This window comes from Numida meleagris, chromosome 20, assembly GCF_002078875.1.
Source record: "Numida meleagris isolate 19003 breed g44 Domestic line chromosome 20, NumMel1.0, whole genome shotgun sequence".
Classification (NCBI taxonomy): Eukaryota; Metazoa; Chordata; class Aves; order Galliformes; family Numididae; genus Numida; species Numida meleagris.
This window is the reverse complement of record NC_034428.1, coordinates 3,288,194-3,306,961: the sequence shown is the minus strand read 5'-3', so window position 1 is coordinate 3,306,961 and position 18,768 is coordinate 3,288,194. Positions and strand designations below refer to the sequence as shown.

Below are 18,768 nucleotides of genomic sequence, written 5' to 3'. Positions count from 1 at the left end.
CACTTCTTCTACAGACATTATTGTAATATAAGCATTATATTCTGTGCTTTAGTGTAGCAGCTGGTGAGCTTTTTCAAGGGGATTTCTGTGATACCAGGCTTTTTGTGTGTGACTGGTGTATCCATAGTGTTTGTAATTACTGTAATGTAGCGGCGTTTTATCCATGTGAAGGAAATTGAGCGCTGGAGTTTAATAATGAAGAATTTATTCGTTAAAACCTCCTGTTATAATTAGCCGATGCTGCTATTTCGAAATGCCTAGCTGCAATTGGAGTTTCTAAATGGAAGGCTCTTTCATTTAATGCCATATAGCTTTGACTTTGAAGATTTCATTCTTTGGGACCCATTGAAGTCCAGTGTTGAAGGTATAGATTTCCTTTTCATGCTAAGGCGAGGCACAACTCAACTGAAATGTCAGGCTCGGTAAGTGAGTCTGAACTATTTGATTTATTTCTCTAATGTGACGGAGGCTGGAGCGCGTGGTGGCGTGGGTTTTGGTCCCGTGGTTTTTTTTTCTTCAAGCAGAAGCTGTTTCCTCGATGCAATATGTGCGCATGGGCTTTCCTTCATTGCGGTCACTGCTGGTGTGGGTTATTTCAGAGGCGTTGAAGGGCGAGCTGTGGCTGCACCCATGGCTCCGTTCTGAGCCGGGTGGCAGGGTGGGGGCTGCAAGCAGGAGATTGGTAAGAAAGCATGGGGCAAGGTTTTAAACCATGTTAGTTTCCCTGTCATGGGCGACTATTTTCTTAATCATAGCAGCTTGTGATGTGTTGGAGCACCTGATGGGCCCTCCCGCGAGAGGATGATCATACTGGAAAGATAGCAAACTATGAATCATTGACACTAACCTCTTGTGAAGCGCAGCCTGCATTTTTAATGAAGGATGATTGCATTTCATAAACAGACCTTTAAAAATTAAAATAATATTGATCTTCTTTCATTTAGCTCTATTAAAACAATAGGCTATACGTCTCCTTCTGAGAGCTGCAGGATAGATTATTTTTAAAAATAAAATGTATTATACCAAAATGTACGCAACTCTCTAAATAGAGGGGATGTTTTCAAGATAACTGTCTTACTGTGCAGCTCTGCTTGCACAGAATGTAACCTGTGAACAAAGGGCCATGTGAAAAATGTTGCATATAATGTACGTGAAGAGAAGGGGAATCCCAGCTCCGATATCCTGCTTGGCACCCAGCAGCCATTCCTCTCTACTCTCATTCCAGGTCAGCAATGCCAAGTATGTGCGTGCACTCTTTCCAGTCTCCCCCCATGACTAACCACACTCAAATGCATTTTGTCCGTGTTGATACCAGTCAAGGTAATTGGTGGTACGTCATCTTGATGTTTTGTTTTATTTATTTTGGTTTGTTGCTGTAAAATATGCATCTTCAGGCTTCTTATGCCCTCAAGATGGCTGTCACAGCGGGGGATGTGACATGGCCAACAGGACTGCTGGGCTGTTGGTGTGCTGCAGTGCACAGCTTTCCCTCCAGGCTGTTGCACAGTGCCATTTAATTACGTGCACGTCTGGGCTGAAGGTGCTTGAAGGCCCTACAGTGATCTGTTATTACCTGTGAAATCCAAGAGCAAGTAGAAGCAGAAGCCAACATCGTGATAGCTCTTTGCAGTAAGTGGCATCAATTTTAGCTGTCCATGAGCTTTGGAAATAGTTCAAATCTAATAAATCTGCTTTTGATTTGCAGTTGTTTAGAAAAGGTTCTTTTTAACAAAAACTTTGGCTTCCAGGTGGTGCGTGAGGGGAACTTGGTTTGGTTGGAGCATTCAGTTCTGGGCATTTCAGAACACCTTGCCAGCTTGGATGTTTCCCTCGTCGTTCTTCTAGGAACTGAGGCATTCTGAGGTCATAGAAATGATGCCAGAAATGTTGGCCATCCCCAGCTGGTAAATAGTTCAGCCCAAAAGCAACCTCTGCTGAAAACACAGATCTCTTGATCTTGTTGTCTTCTGTCACTTGAGTTGGGCAGGTGGAATAGAAGCTGACATGGCACAGAGAAGATCTCTTGTGGGCTCGTCCCCATCTTGCATCCATGTGTTTTTCCCTTTCTGCTCTCCTGCTGTTCCTCACACCCATTTCCGCGGATGGACTTGCATCTTCTTGCCTGCAAAACTGCTAAGGCAACCCAGCCCTTTGTCAGGGCAGCGGACAAAAGCGGTCCACGTTTTGAGTCAAAGGCTTTAAAATCTGCGTGTTACTGCTTCAGCATCTCGGATTTATTGCACGTGTCGCTGTGTGGCTAGCGGACGTGCCGCGTTGACGTGCAATTTCGCTACCGGTTGTTGCCATTTTGCATTCTGTTTTTGTAATCGCTTTGTATGAAATGGCTTTATTGTTCGCTGATCAGGTGCATCCTGACATAAATAAAACATTGGCAGTAATTGGTTGTGACAGATCTTCAGCTCTGCCTCCTCGGCGGCGCGTGCAGCCCCTGACAGCTCCGCAGCAGCGCCGGAGCCCGCTCCTCGCGCGGGGACGTCCCCGGGGTAATTGGCTCTGACGGGCACTGGTTGCTGCAATAATACTGATCCATGAGCCTGCGCGAGCTGCATAATGCCTGGAGGATTCTGTACCCATCAATATGTCCTCAGCTTGAATCATTTTTTTTCCATAGTCTTCCCGTGGCAGTTTATTAAAAGGAATACTTGCTCCATTTACAGTGTATTTGGTGGCTACACGGCCTCGGCTAGCATGGCGCGTGGAAACGCCGTCCCGCAGCGCTGCGCCTAATGCTGCTGTCTGCAGCTGGTGCAAGAATTCTGCCTGCCATGGGTGGGAGATGCTTGCAGTGCAAGGCTCGTGTTTGTGCGGGTTTCTTAATGTCAAGATAATGTGGTAATGAAATGTGATAGCGACTGTGCTCTTGCCACCAGTTTGCTAACCATGATGTGGCCAGTGGCCAAGCCAGAGAAAGGCAGAGATGTCCACGTTAGGTGAGCACCTACAGTTGGCCAGTTAAACCATGGGGCAAGGCATGATAATCTGTATTTTTTAGGGTATCTGTTTTTCAGGATTCCTGGAGTAGTTCAGGAAATGCTGTACAGCAGACCTGGGCTATAATGGCTGGGAAGTTCTTATTCCTGAAACGGATCCCTTGAAGCTGTCTAATTACATGTTAGAGAAGTTTATAGTCAGTGCTGGGCTAAGTGTTTGCTTTTGGTTCCAGTTTTCCCAAACAACAGCAAAATAATCACATGTTGAGGTGTGAGCGTATTGTTTTTAAACAGGCAGAAATGCTGAGGCACAGCATTCCCTGTGGCGTGGTCTCTTCTCTTGGTGTTTTGAAGGAACAGGCACTAAATGTTCTTGTGTCCACCAGATGAGCACGAGGTGCAAACAGAATTGTCTAAAATAGCATTTTCTTTGTTTTTGCTGGTTTACCTCCCCTGGAAGTGACTAATCACTTGAGAAGAAACCATTCAGAGGCAGAAGGAGCTGCTGGGAAGCTCTCTTTGCTTCAGAAGCTCTCGAAGCAGAGTGGTGCACGTAGGAGCTGTCCTTTTCCCCTTTCAAGCTGTTCACACCGTGAGCGGCCGCCCGGGCTCTGTCCTGCTCTGACAAGCAGAACGTCCCTCGCTGAAGGTCTGGGTCTGTGCTCAGCTCTCCTCATGGCCCAGTGTATTCGGAGGTGAACTTGCTGCCTCATTGACACTGCAGAATCACTTTCTGTCGAGTGGTTGTGTCTTCCAGGTAAGCCTTAATTGGAAAACACATTGAAATTTAAAATAATTCAGACTTTTTTTGTAATGGTATTGATTTTCAGCTTTATTCTCCTTCCAAGGACCAAAACCAGGGAGTATCTGTTTATGAAATTCACCCATTAAAGCTTTACGAGTCAAAAATCAAATTGCAAAATGCAATTACAGGGTAATCGATTAATGTAATTATGTGTATATTTGACTAAAACTGGGTTCTGAAACATTACCCATGGAATTACAGAATGCATTATGATGGTAAACCCAGCAAGCAGTATGCTGTGGATGAGTGCTGCTGCCGGGTTACATCCTGCTGGTTAGGTTTGCTTTCAGTGTAAGCTAGCTTTAGCAGTGTGTGAGTTGTATGTCAGATTTTACTATATGTAAGACCAGTTTTTATTGCTGTGTCTCTGTTTATTTAGCTTGGCACTGAAGAAGGCAATGCCCTCTTGCTAGTGCTGTCGCCAACCGCTCGCTGTTGGGTTGTTTTAGCTAGAGGGAGTTGCTTCTGCTGTTGGTGTGTATTTGAAGAGGAATGATTTAATTAGAAATGGTCACGTTGCACTCAGAGTGGCAGGAGGCCCCGTCAGCGCCCTGAGGAGCCCTGCAATGACTCCAAGGCCTGGTTTGCTCCGTCCTCTAACTGAGGCACAGCACAATAAAAGCTGCTGAAGTGAAGGGTGGTTGGGTGAAGCCTGCTCCTTGCGTCGTGTGCTGCTGTGCAGGCAATGTTAAGATTGCTGGGGCTGACCCACGTGCTTCTTGATGCAGGCAAGAAAGCAGCAGTGATGGGCGAGGGGAGCTGATGTGCGTGGGATCTGCGCCGCAGAGCAGAAACGTGGGCATTGCTGCACTGCCCATCGCTGGAGCATTAACATTGGTTATAATAACTGTCAGTAGAGGTCACAGTCTTGCTGATCCAATGTGAAAGCTACACAATCTTGTTACCAGATACTACAGTGCAGGAAAGAGGATTACATAGCAGCAATAGCTCTTAGTGTATCTTTTATTGCTCTCTGAAGATGGTTGATTTATTTTTCAGGTGTATGAATGACAAAAACCAGAACTTGAGTTAACTGATTATCTTAATAAAATGTATCAGGTAATACTCGAAATGTGCTCTTCTAAATAACCTCATAATGATCCACAAGCTTGTCTTGGCTTAAGAAGATTAAGGAATTAATGTCAAATTACAGACATAACTGCAAATAGTATTTGCTGCGTGAGAGCTGGTGGACAAGTGACAAACATGAGGCGTTTTTGGGATATTTGTCTCCTTAAGGGAAGAAGCACAGCTGTCACAGATCACACTGGTGTGGCTGTGAGCGCGGCCGAGCAAGAAGGGAGCGCTGGGCAGCGAGCCCCGGTCCTGCGCCGTGCGGGGCTGGCTGCGGGTACAGGCAGTTCTGCGCCGTAATTGAAGGTGTCAGTTCAGCTCTGCATCAGATTTTTGTAGGTCAGCGAAGCCCAGGAAGGCAGCAGTCGTAGGGGCCAGGCTACGTGTGCAACGGGCTGGCTGTGGTGCGAGGTGGTGATGGAACGCCTAAGAAGCTTGTCTGTTACATAATGCTGATGGAATTATGGTTGGATAAACACATTAATGGGAAGGAGGGGAAGATGCGCAGAGTTGGCGGTGGGAGGCATAAATGTTGCTGCTGAAAGCCGTGGCGTAATTCTTGAATACGTTTTTAATTTCAGCGTAGCCCATTTAAAAATAGCATCTAATAAGTGGTAGTTTTCCTAGCTGTAAATGGCTCGCCTTAATCGTTCTATTTTAGTCAGGTGAAAGGGAAAAGAGGTGTGAGGAAATGCCCTCTAGCAAAAGAGGAGAGCCACCGAGACCGCGGATCTGCTGGTTGAATCACAGGTACTGTGTGCTGCGTGTACAGTGCTTTGCTTGTTTCAGAACAGTGGTGGCTTCACAGGGGAAAAAAGAAAATGCTTCATGCTAAAAAACTGCGGCGAGGCTATTGATCCTTTTGGAAGAAGAAACAGGTATTGAGAGATGTGGTTAAGATTTGTAGCTGTTAAAGGCTCTGGCTGTGTGTGCCCTCCGATGGATGCTGTTAGCCACTGGTTTCAAACCCTGAGTCGCTTCTTGCGTTAACGACCGCTATAAAGCTGCAAGCCTTGTGTGTGCAAAACTTGGGAGCAGTGAACAGGAAATGTAGTAGGCATGTGAGCTGTGTGTGACATTTAATTTAGATCTTAAAGCTGTGGTTTTATAACTGTTGTGGCTCAGAAGCCAGCGTCTTTAGAAATCAAATGACGAACCCAGCAGCGTGCTGGGTTGTTTGTCACTTGTTTTCATCAGAATATTGCCAGAGATGAATGACAGGCAGGATGATGGCAGCGAAAGCTTGGGGACTTCATTTGAACCAGCGTAAAGAATCTGCTTTCCTTGTGTATCAGTTACCCATGCAGATGTATTTTCCTGTTTTTTAGAGCGTATACCATAGCTGCTACTTGGGTTATGTTGGTGAACGCTAAGAAGAAGCACACGTAGAGTTCTAAAGGAAGACACCGCTTCATCTTTCGATTCCACAAAACGTGCATTAGGATTTCTGAGTGCCACTCCTTGCAGTGCAGGCGGCTCAGCTGGGGCTGGTGGCTGTGAGGGCTGCAGGCTGAGGTCTGCCCTTATTGCTGGGGCAGTGGAGGGGCAGCAGCTGCTCCGAACACTTCCCTCTCAGTGAGCACCTCTATGGAAGAGGGGTTGTGGTGGAGGCTTCCCTTTATTTCCCTGGCAATGCTTGAGTGCATGGGAGAGACCAACCATCTTCTTCTGCCTCTTTGGCTTTGTTGAGCTCGTTCAAAAAACCCACCTCGTTTCAACTCCTCGTTTCTCCTGTGATTTATTTTCAAGGAACTGGCTGTTTGAAGATAGCCCTGAATTCTTACAGCCCTTAGAGTTCTTAGAGCTGCTGCCTGCGCCTAAAAGCAGGGTTTTCAGGAGATCTTTCTGAATCCCCTTAGATGGAGGATGAATATCCTCTTCAAAGAAAGATTAGAAGGATAATCATAGATTTTTCTGAAACAGAAGATGTGTCTGCTCTATGAGATATGTGAGGAAAGCTCAAGAGCACGACCTTGTGTGTTTACCTGCTTTTCTGCCAGAGATGATGTGGTCCTCGGGCCGCGGGATGGAGCGGGGGGTTATGAGCCGTGGTTACGAGCTGAGATTGCTTTTGCAGCCCCCTAGAAATCGCTTGCATCAGGGAACAACGCGCTCGCTGTCCGCAGCCAGCAGCTGAGTCTGTAGCAGGAACCGCTTGATTTGTAGTACTAAAACGCAAAGACATCATTAAATTCTATGGTCTGTTTTTTGTCACGTCCCCCTGCTACCCTGCACTCAGGTTTGGATGGAATAGGACACTGAGAATTGTGCACTGATAAGCAGTTCCCTGTCAGATGCCTCCCGCGTAGCTCCTTTCTTGTACCGGTGTTATCTTTTGCATGTACCTGCTTTGAGCAAATCCTTTCTAATCAATGAGCAAGAATTTAATGATGTATTTCACACAACAGTAACTTATCCTCATTTGAGATTCAATTGGGCCTTCTAATAGTAGTTTAATAACTAAGTGGATTTTTAATTAAGTAACTAACGTCTTACACGTTCGAATCTTTTACTTAAAAATAGTAATTAAAAACTGCCATTAATGTGGCTGCGAGGTAATCTTGGAGACGTGGCCGATGCTGAAGGTTCCGGGGATGGCCCCTAAGTCCCCAGGTGGGCTGATGCAGCGAGCCTGGGCGGTAGCAGCTTCTCTCTTCCCTTCGTTAGGCAGCAAGGAGTGAAGTCTTGGGAAACAAAATGTCATCTGTATTCAACGTGAGCGAGTTCAGCCTCCTTCAAAGTGAGAGGCGTAGCGATTTTTTGAATAGCTTTGTGTCTTAATTGGAGGTAGTATCTTACTTTGTCAAAGCACGTTTTGGGGAAAGATTTTTTTTTCTTGTTCTGCTGACATTTGTGTTCCCTGAAATACCCGATAGCTCTGGTCATCTCCCAGCGAGGGATGCTGCTGCTGCTACCAGTGTGAGGCTGGTAATGGGAGGATCTGTTCCTTGCTGATAACTTAGGGATGGTTGCAGATCTGTTCAACTTCCACGTCTGGAGGAAGAACCACTCTGCGGTGGACACCTGCGTCGCTCGATAAGATCTGAAGATGTAATGCTGCTGAGGTCTTTATAGAGGATTCAGGAGTCACCTGATAGCCAGGAGAAGGAACGTCTGCGAGCGCCTGCCTGCCTTGTCTAGGTTTGTGCCTAGGAAAGAAGAGGTCAAAATGCTCGTGCCCTCGAGGTTTCAGGCAGAAGCTCATCTCCTGTTAGACAGTATGTACCCTTCCATGAGTCCTTTAGTGCTTTCGGGATGTGAAAATTAGTAGCTTGTGCCTCTCTGCATTTGGGTAAAAGGCTGCTGAGGGTGGCACGCCATGCATCTGTAAGTGATGAGAAGGGAGTGCTAAGAACAGCTGCATTTCCCGGGGCTGACTTTTGCTTGGGGCGGTGCCGAGAGCTGCAGCGCTTCAGGTTGTTCACGTACTGACATGGGACAGGAAGGGCCTTTTTGTAACGGCCTCATGCTGCTGCTCTTCTCGTGCCTGTCAGCAGGTGAAGTGATGGGTTTGCCTGCAAACGGGAGCAGGTTTTCAGATGAGCTGTCAGAACGTAGAAAATTAACGGGCACGTGACATGAAAAATTCAGCATCTTGAAAGCTGAGCTTGTTGGTATTTTTCCCTTAATATGGATTAAGTGTATGATAGGAATTTTATATTGTGAAGGCAGGGCTGTTGTTGTGGCAGTGAATATGTGGAGAGTTGTGAGAGGCATTTGCCGGTGCTGCAGCCTGCGTGCTGCCTGGCTGTTTGCACAGCCCCAGCACTTCCCTGGGCATCGCTCTCCTAAGGAAAAGTGTAACTGCTTCTGCTGGGGTGAAGAAAGCTTATCCAGACACCAGCAGTGGGTGGAAGACAAGGTGCAAGCGTGCATGCATACTGAATGAGCGGCTTCGCCGCTTGCTGTCTGCTGTTACTTAGCAATAGTAACAGAATAGTGCAGAAACTTTTCTTTTTTTCAACTTGTTACAGTCAAACTGTCAAACTTTACAGGCAGAGCATCCTTCCCGTGCAACTTCTACCCATGGAAAAGCTGGTGTGCGTTGTAAAAGCGTCCCTTTCCTGCGAGTTGAGCTTGGTGGGAGTGTAGCTCAGCTGCTGGCAGCCTCTGTGGGGTGGGCGGGCTGTGTGTGCCCCAGCATACCGGGACATCAGCGCCGTTCTGCTCCCTGCAGCCCCGCCGCTGTTGGCGCACAGCAGCCGCTGCAGAGGGCGCTGCGCACAGCGCTGCCCGCTCCATGCTGCCCGCTCCAGCGCCGCGCTCTGTGCTGTGCTGTGCTGGGGGCGGACGGACGGACAGACACACAGACACCCCGCCTGCCGCTGTCACGTGGTGGGAGCCTCGGGGGGGCCGAGGTCGCTCTTCAGGCTTTTATAGAGCATAAATAAAAGGATGAGTGGCTCCAACTGCACGGCGGTTCGGATTGCTTTTTTCTCTGTCTTGGATAAGAGATGAAATACCGCGGGTTTATTTCTTTTTTTTTTTTTTTGCCTCGAGATAGTCAAAAGCGAGAAGAGGTGATTTGACCTGCTGTGATTGTTAATATGCCTTTCTAGCAGCTCATAATAACTGGTAGCAAAACATGTGGTGTGCAAATTCCGCGCTGATAGCACGCAGGGATTTTTTTTCTGCTGCTTATAACTGTCCTTGTAGGACTTCTTTGTGTATTTTTTTTCTTTTTATTTACACGGCTGTAATCTTTTCCCAAACCGGTCAGGGTCTGTCCCGGAGAAGGATGTTTCCTGCTTGCACTGTGCAGCCTGAAGGGGTGGATGGGTGTCAGCTCTAGCGTGGGGCAGCAGCTGTGCACCAGTCCCTTTCTGCCCTGGGTGGCTGTGAGGGGCTGCCCACGTGGCCCTGGGTGGTTGGGGGTGACCGTGGCACAGAGCTGGCAGTGCTGGTGGCTTTCAGAGAGCCTGCTGCTGGCTCTGACTCTGACTAACATCTGAAATTAAAAGCTGATCTCCTCCTGACAAGCAATTTAAAACCTGAGAAGACAGTGTTGGCAGTAATTGCATAAAAATAGGACGTGCTTGCGGGTCACAGGTAGCTTTTCAATAGATTTTCTCGGAGCGTGAGAACTATTTCTCTAACATCTAAAAATAAAATCCCACTCTAGTTTAAGGTCTTACATAAAGTTGCGATTCCTGCTGCTGGCTGGAGAAGGCTCACCTTGCAGATGCGCAGCGTGTCCGGGCGGCTTTCTCCTTCTGCTGTGCAGCAGGAGAGCTGCACTTCTCACCTTCCAGGACAAGTGTGACTGCTGGGAGGGCTTGGCCATCCAGGTTCCGAACCACAGAGTTGGTGCAGGGGATCCTGGCTGTTGTTGTACTGAGATCGCTTCGCCTGCGTCCTATGGAAAAGAAAATGTTTGCCCTGAATAATCATTCAGGTAATACAGAACTGGTAATTTTTACTCGCAACTTGAGTGGTTTTGAGGATAGTAATTGTTTCAGGCTGATGGAAGATTAAAACTTGTCTCCCATGTCAGTTATTAAATGTGGGAATAGCTGCAGGCTGTGGAATAAAATATTTGATTTACAGTGCAGCGCTGTGAAAGGCTGTAATGCAAGAACTGCATAGATCTGTTTGTGTAAAAGCTTCATTTAGGACGAGAAGAACAAGCAGCCCACTGGAGCACTGCAGGCTGCGATGTCTGTTCTGTGGGCTGAAGCCCAGTGTGGCGATTGGGATGCTATAATGATGGCAATTCAGAGCTGTTGGTAATTTTGAGCCTTTCCTGGTGTTCTGCTCCTTATCAGCAGAGCTAGCAGGATCTGAGTGGGCTGCAGTGCATGGAGCTCGCCTCCTTTCTCAAGTGTTAAGGTTAAAGTTGTTATAAGCTTGTTTGCTAGCATTTGTTGGTACAGAAGAGTGCTCTGGACGCTTGTGTGTTATTGCCCTGGATGTATTTTTCTAGTTAACATTGTGAGCAGTTGCTTAATTTGCAAAGCTGTTACTTCTCTTGATCCTGACTATAGTAAAAATCAATGCGCTCTCTGCAGTCTGAACTAATAGGAATCAAACTCATTGAAGCATGAAAATGGTTTAATCAACAGAGAGCAATCTTAAAGGTTATTTAAAAAAAAAAAAGAAAAGAAAAGAAAAAAAGAGGAAAAAAGAAAAACCACCACCACCACCCAAGCTCTGAAACTAAAGAGCAAAGCGCAGTACTTCCTGCCTTTAGGTAGATTAATGGAGGGGAGGCTTTGAAGGCTTTAATCTGAAACGGGTGCCGTGATATTCTTAGGAGCTGCTTGATTTCTGAGTCGTTCTAAGAGCCCTCCCCCAGCTGTATGGATCTTCAGACTGAGTGAACTGACAGAAATGAGATCTAATTATGGGTTTCTTCATCGTGGAAGGCACCGTGTGCATTTGCTCCAGGGTTGGAGTTGTGCAGCACTGCCAGGCTTGCTCCTGACCTCATTTACATGAGCGGACTGCAATGGACAAAATACATCTCTGGCACGTCTGGTTATTGGTGTTCCAAAGTATGGATTTCATTTAGAAGGCAGTAAAAGGGAATCACAGCAGCACTGTGACTGCTGCAGATCCTGTTGCTCACCCTTTGGAAAGGTATGGATGGTGCTGGGAGTGGAATTCAAGTTGTTCTGGGTTTGGTGTCCTCTGAGCCTGTAAACTGGGTCATGGGCCAAGGCCTAAGCAGCCATTGCTTACACACCTGCATGAGGAGGCCAGGGAATCAGCTCCTGTGTTGCTTTCTTGAAACTGCATTCACTGATAATATTTAACCACGGCTCACAACTGTGCTTTACCCCCCCGGGACTGAAAGCAGTTAGCTCTCCAGCTCCCTTTCTTCTCTATGAATCCAGCTGACTTTTTTCATGTTGACTGCTGGCAATTAATGCTCTGTTGAGTCCATCTTTCAGCCACGCATCGTGCTGCACGTTGGCATCTTCCTGTCTTCAGCCCTTGGCCCCGGGGGGGAGGGGGGAACTCTCCCTTCCCCTCATCTGTCTGTGTTAAGGCAGGCACATGTCCTGTGTTGCTGTGGACTCGTGTTCTGAACGCTTCCATTCTAAAGCAGTGACTGGAGGTTACAAACAGGGGAGAAATGGATAACGGAGCGCGTGTTCTGTGACTGCCTAATGACTCGTTAGGGAAATTGAAACAGCAAGTGTAGCCTTTGAATTGTGTTCACATCTTGATATGCCACCTTTGGCACATTCAGATCTTAAAAGGCAAAGAAACAGATTTCATTTTGTGAGGAAGTTGCCTGCCACGCTCTAATACGAGTCGTCTTAATGGATTATTAATGAACTGGTGAGGTGTACGTGTATCCTTGTTACTGATAAACCACTAGCATTAAAATTCAGCAGTTCTGTCGCTAACCTAATGAAAGGGTAGACACGATGCTCAGAACAGAGTGAAATAATGGCTCATAGGCCAAACAAAGAACACCTCTAACATTCTGTGTATCGCGTGTCAGGGGACCTGCCTGTGCTCCTCAGCATTTTCATGCACATTGCACAGTGTTTTTGTTGCTCTTCAGCTCATGTCTGGGTGAATTGAATTGCTAGCTGGAGTGGAAAGCATGTCTTCTGAAGAACTGCCCGTGGTGGGAGCTGCTCACATCCATGAGTTGCGTTTTTTCGTCATGCTTTCGGTTGGGTGGCTGTCTCAAAGGGAGAAATGAAGACCTAAAACTTAGAACGGCAGAATGTGCGTGGTCCTGGTGGCTCCTTTGGATTTCAGGTACTTTGGTGTTTTGTTTTTCCTGCGTACCACTTGTTTAAGGAGTCTGACACTAGGTGGCATGCTGCAGCCTGACCGTGCTGGCAGCAAGCTGATTGAAGAAGTGATGGTCACAGATGGATTGCTTCGGAGCCCTTCTTGTTGTAAGAGGTTTCTTATGCCTCTATGCAGCTCCTTATTTATTGTTATTCTAGAAACCTGCATCACATCATGTGAAGCTCTCGCATTCCTTTTGTCCAGACATGTTTGCTTTTCATGTGAGTTGAATGTAGAACATGTAAATATTTTCTTAAGTGAATGTTTGTTTTATAGAAGTGCCCTTCTGATAGGTACATGTGCGTGCGTTTCAGTTCGGGCTTGATTTGCAATCTGCAGGCAGTTGATTTTAATCAAAGATGTCATTTCTGGAACACAATTTGGAGTGTGTGCGTGGGGGGGGCACTTTGATGTTCCCAGATTTCTGCAAGTGCTTTGAAACAATTATGCAGATAGCTGTTACTTACCTGCTGTACCAACTTCCCTCCAAATTGCTTATTTGCCTGCTCTGATGGAGGTGACTTATTCTGCTTTTCTCAGCCGTGTTTGCTGCGGATTGCTGTGATTTCTTGCCAGGTTGTACAAAGAGATGCTTACACAGAAGACCTGGGATACCTCTGCTGTTAATTTTTGTTCTGCTGGGCCATTGGAAGAGTGATATTGAGGGAGAGCCTGGCTCGTTGCCCCTGCAGCCTTCCTCTGACACGATGCTGACGTGCACCCGTGGGTCTGGTGGAGCTGTGTGGCACATGGGGAGGCCGAGGGCAGCCGAGCAGCCAGAGCACGTGGACTTTGCATGGAAGAAGCTGGGAGTCAAACAGAGTCATGTGAGCGGGGTTTGGGAGCCCCCTGTGTGCTTTGTGTTAAATGCCAGTAGGAAAGCGTGCCTTGTTTTGACAAGTAGCACAGAACTGATCTGCATTAACATTTACAGCAGGCTCTGTTTGCAGCGAGGGGTGTTTAACAAGCGAGCGTAAAGCACGCTTAACTCAATGCCACCTCTTCATCTGTAGTATGGAGAACGCTGTGAAAATAATTTGGGAAGGCCTTTTTCCCTGCTAATTGGCTGATAAAGGCTATCCAAATCCGCTGCTGCCTTTTGTTCCCTTGAAGCCTGCTGTGTGCAAGGTGTTCCTACTTCAGTAAGCCCCTGTCTGTCCTGGCATTAAACAAAGATGAGTCCGGCAAGCTGCTGATGTAATGTGTATGATGTAAGGGAGCTCACGGTGCTCCATGAGCTGTACAGTTGTAAATTTCTTTCAGAAGTGTTGCTAAGGGTAAAGAGGTGTTTTTCAGTAGGACAAAAGGTCTTCTTCCCTAAGACAGGATGCTGTAGCACAGAGATGATGGGCACATGCTAACGTCTGGTTGAGTTTCTTACCCCCTGTATACTGCTCTAGGCTCTTAGTTGGATGTACATGGCTTGGAGAAAGAATCTGTTTTTGATGAAAACGCTTTCTTCTGTGAGATGGAAGCTGGCCTCTCGTTGGTTCTTACAGATGAGTTTGTGGAGGGGAACGGGAACAGGAATGAGCTCAGCACCATCACATTGTTCTGTGCTACTGGGGATTCCGCAGGGGTGCGAGGAGCGGAGCCTGAGTTACTACCATCACAGAACCACAGAATGGCCTGGGTTGAAAAGGACTCAAAGATCATTGAGTTTCAACCCCCCTGCTGAGTGCAGGGTCGCCAACCACCAGACCAGGCTGCCCAGAGTCACGTCCAGATACCACGCCTGGTGTCTTTTCGCATAGATTTGGGAAATGAAGGGTTTCTTTCCCATCTAACGGAACTGGACTCACGTGGTTCCAGACTCTTAACATTTCTTCAAGATTATAGTAGAAACTTCCTGTCTTTAGAGTGTATCTGTCCATCTGGAGGGAAAGATTGTTATAGCTATGGTCACGTCCTGTGGTTATTGTCACTTAAGGGGAACTATTGAAATTCTGAAGCTTTTGAATGTGAAAGTGATTACTATATGAAATATGTTGGGAGCTGTAGTCATGTTTTCTATCTCCGCTGTGACTTCAATGAAAGCCCGTAAATCCCCAGCTAACTTGGTGCGTCTGTTAGCTCATGTCTGCTATTCGTGGCGCGTTGAGAAAATCTCCTGGTAAAGAATCTGTCTTATTCTGGAGGGGCTGTAAAGGAAGCATTTGGCAGTCATTTCCTTTCGCTTGTGAGTCTGAGCATGCTTTGTGTTATAATAGTTTAAACATACCACAGGCTGTTGATAGAGGTATCAAATTTTCCATTCCCAAAGTAACTTTTAGTTGAAACTGGAGGGAGGAATGGGCAAGCTTCCACTGTTGTACAGCTGCTTTGATAGAGTTGGAAAAAAAAAATGTTTGCTTGCTTCTTCCTTCCCTTCTGTGCTTGAGCCACACACCCCTACCATCGGTTTTTGTACAGCTCACAGCACTGCTGCCTACCAAAGGTTTCGTTGTGTTGGTTCTTATGTACAGCTGAGAACAGACACTTAATTGCTTTCTTCCATCCGTGTATTAAATTTTCATGTATGTTAATTTCTCCTGTTATGTTGCGGCTTTTAGCGAATGTCTTTTTTGTTTTCCTGTTCCTTTAAGTTAATACCTTCTAACATAAGCGGTATATCACAGAGTTAAATTCAAGGAGCAGGTTGAGGTATTGCTGTACGTGTACCGCAATCTGGTGGACAGAATTGGATTTAGTTTTAATATTTTTTGTTTACTTGGTATCAGTGTCCAATTTGGCATCTTCCAGGGCAGGGATTTTCTGACAGACATGAACTTTTTCTGCTCTAGCGTCTGCCTCGCCTGCCTTGTTTTGGTTTCCTGCTGTGCAAAGCTGTAGCCGGGTTTCAAGTTGCTTGTCTCACTCCTTGTTCTCTAGTAGCTTGGTCACAGTACCCAGCTGAATTGATTACGTTTTGTACTTACATAGTTAGATAAAGTACATAAAAGCTTTTGTTGTAAACATCCTGCCAAGTCACCGAGTTCCTCGCCTCGGTCATCCGTGTGACCTTTCCTCACTTCTCACTGTGCTCTTCCCAAAGTGAGCGTGCTGCCCTCCGGGCTGGCTTTCCTTCTCCTGGAGGTGCAGCCCCTTTGGAGTGCTCTTCCTGAATGAGCTCAAAACATGAATGGAAAAGGCAGTCCCCTGCCCCTTCTTCTGCTCATCTTTTCTGGTAGCTGTGTTGAAGCCACAGGATTGCAAGCAAGGAGCCCCAGCACCTCTCTGGGCAGCATGTCCCAGTGCTTGGTGGCACAGTGAGGGTGTTTTCTGATGGTCGGGGGAGCCTCCTGTGCTGCAGTTTGTGCCCAGTGCCCAAATCCTGTCCCTAGGCACCGCTTAGCAGAGCCTGGCCCTGTTCCTTTCCCCTCTCTGTTCAGGTGTTTCTAGACATGAGTGGGATCCCCCTGGTCCCTCTTCCCCAGGCTGAGCAGCCCCAGCTCCCAGCTGTCCTGGCAGATGCTCCAGCCCTGTGCTCAACCTCAAGGCCCTTCATTGGGCTCTCCCCGTGTGCCCGTCCCCCTGGTGCTGAGGGCCTGGCTGGACCTGGTGCTTGAGGCGTGTCCCTGTGCTGAGCAGGGTGGGCAGGGTGCTCCATCCCCCACCGCTGTCTGCCTCGGGAGTTTGTCTTCTCCGGCACTTGGAGCCGGGAGGCTGTGGGCTGGCACTGCTCTGAACGCTCACTTAATTGTGTGGGGACTTGAGATCACAAAGAGCTCCTGGTGGGCTCCACAACAACTGTTTATTTTTTCATTTTTTCCTCAACACTTCCTCAGCTCGGTCTCTCTGTAAAATCCGGAGATTTCCAGCATGTGAAATTGCTTTAGCAGTCTTCACAGCTCCCTGGGGGAGCAACTTTTGTTTTCTCTCTTCCCTGCTGTGACAGAAATGCTGCGTGCATCCAAGATGCCGTATAAAAATAACCCAGCGGATTTCTTTCAGGCGTGCAGAGCGGGGTTCTGCAGGACTCCCTTCACGTCCTTGAAGTCTCTATCACCACTCTGCAGCTGAGGTGATGCGCTGACTGCACCAGCAGGCCTTCGTGGGCTGCGTCACATCTTCCAGATGGGCTGAGAAAGAACCCAAGGCGACCTAATAACGAGCGGTTGTACGAGCAGGCAGTGAGTACTGCCAGCACGCTGACTTGCTTTGTTTTTCAGAGGGATGTCAGTGCTTTGCTCCTGATTGAATCAGAAGTAAGGCCGGGAGGTGTTCCCGGCTGCCCATGGCCGGTGGCAGTTGGAGCAGCGCCTGGAATTGTGGGGGCAACGGTTGGGGTGGTTGGGGTCGGTGCACCCGGCTGTGTCGTTGGGGTGGCCTGCACCCAGCGCTGAGCTGGGGGGGATTTGAGTGCCGATTCCTAAGGGCTCGCAGGTGGACGTGAGGTCTTCTGAAATAAGAGTGCTGTGTAAGTACAGGGCGGAAATCGGAGCTTTCGAGCCATAAAGTGGGTGGTAGAGTAGGAACTAGTTTGCTTCAGAGGGATCTGTGTTTGGTGCTGTGTAAATAGAAGCTTAGAGCAGAACCACCTGTAAGCCTCCCCAAAACTCCGGAGGTTCCAGGGCCAGAAAGAATACAGATTCCGTTGGGGAGATCTGGAACCGTTAAGAAAATGGCGGATCCAAATTACGGCATTCATGGAGTAGATTGAAGTAGCTCTTCCCTGCTGACTTGGTGCCTCTGTTGCCTGCTGGAGATGTAAACGTGTGGGAGGGGAGGTGGGCAACGCACTGTGTTTAACTCCGCAGAGTTTCCATTCTCCTTTGATTTGGATTATAGGATGAATGCTGGCCTTTGGTTTGGATTGTGCTGAAGCAGTAGTAGCGTTACACTGAATTTCCTCTTTGGGTGACTTTCGGGTAGTGCGGAAAAGCACCCTCCTAACTGGAGCTGCTGCAGCTGAGCTGGGGCACAATGCTGCCTGGAGCTGGCTTGGTGTTTCCGTGGGGGGTCCAGGTGTACTCACAGACACAGGTGTAGGTGGATGTGCTGCTTCACACTGGTCTGAAGGACTCTGTAAGTGGCAGGAGCTGTTTTGTTGAGAGCTGGGTGTCAACTGTGTTGATACTAATAAAACAGTCCATGTCTTCAAGGGAACAAAATATCACCTCTTGCTCCACGAAAGGTTTTGTGTTTAGAATAGGCATAGCCCAGACATGCTGGGGGGTGTGTGGAAAAAGGAAAGTGGAGAAAAACGTGTAGCACACAGTGTGAGCAGGTAGGAGCTGCTCTCTGCAGAGGAGCCTCCGGGTGAGCATTGCCCTCTGGCTGATTTTTCGAACTTAAACCACCTCCTTGAGGCTTTTTATTTGACTGAAGTACCTTGCTCTTCTGGCTGGGAATGTGTGCACAGCTGGTGACGGTGGGGAAACTTGTGCTGAGGACTGGAATTAAGTGACAGAGCCGCGGCAGTGTGATGCTGTTAGCTGGTTCTCCTTGAACCTATTCCCTTCCTCTTCCCTCCACCCCGCTGCCTAACCTGAAGAGAGAGCTTGATTTACGTGAAGCTGAGAACAGCGTTAAGTCCCCTTTTAAAAATAGGTTTGGCTTAGCCGGGGTTTAATGCGTGGCACTTGTTGCTTGCCTAAGCTGGGAAGTGATGTACTGGCTTTTAGAAAGCCCTTGTCACCATCGGCATCTCCGTGCATTCTTAAAACGAATTGAAGTTATTTTATTGCTTTGGTACAGTGTGTGCGAGGCAGGTGGTGTACTTGAACCTGCTTTAAACCGGTGAACCAGGATCTGTGCGGTGCTGTCAGCGTGGTACGTGGCACTCTCAGGCCTCTCCATCTGTGTGAGGTTGGGAAGGACGCCTGCGAGAAGCAGTGGATACTGCAGGTAGCGTGTTGGGAAGCAGCCCTTCGAGGATGCGCTGTCACTTGTTGGTGCTCAGTCTGCCACAAGCTGACGGGTGTAGGTACAGTGCACGCAGCGCTGCGTTATTCACAGGGAGCACAGAAAGCTGCACATGAACGGGTGCATCCCCCATCCGCGCAACGAGAGCTGTGTGGGTGTGTGTACGTGCTCCGTGCTTGTAAGCAGTGCTGGGAGCTGCTGACAGTGAGTCAAAACCTCATTTGAAAAAGGGGGGAAAAAAAAAAAAGGCTGGTGAGGAAAGATGCTTTTCGAACTTTCTAATGCTGTCGGTAGCAAATACGTACTTAATGACCAAGAAAATATTTTTTTTAGCCC

The 18,768-nt window shown here is 47.8% G+C and overlaps 1 protein-coding gene across 4 annotated transcripts in view; it reads left to right on the top strand.

Annotated features, from left to right (window-relative positions):
* The window catches only part of RERE (arginine-glutamic acid dipeptide repeats), a 175,806-nt gene that overhangs the window by 18,883 nt on the left and 138,155 nt on the right, over positions 1-18,768 (top strand). Inside the window, exon 1 of one of the 4 annotated variants that reach the window (XM_021417379.1) lies at positions 16,878-16,984. The exons of the other annotated variants lie outside the window; for them this stretch is intronic. The gene's annotated coding sequence lies outside the window, so the exon portion shown is untranslated. Of the gene's footprint in view, positions 1-16,877; positions 16,985-18,768 lie in introns of those variants that run through there. 4 annotated transcript variants of the gene reach the window in all.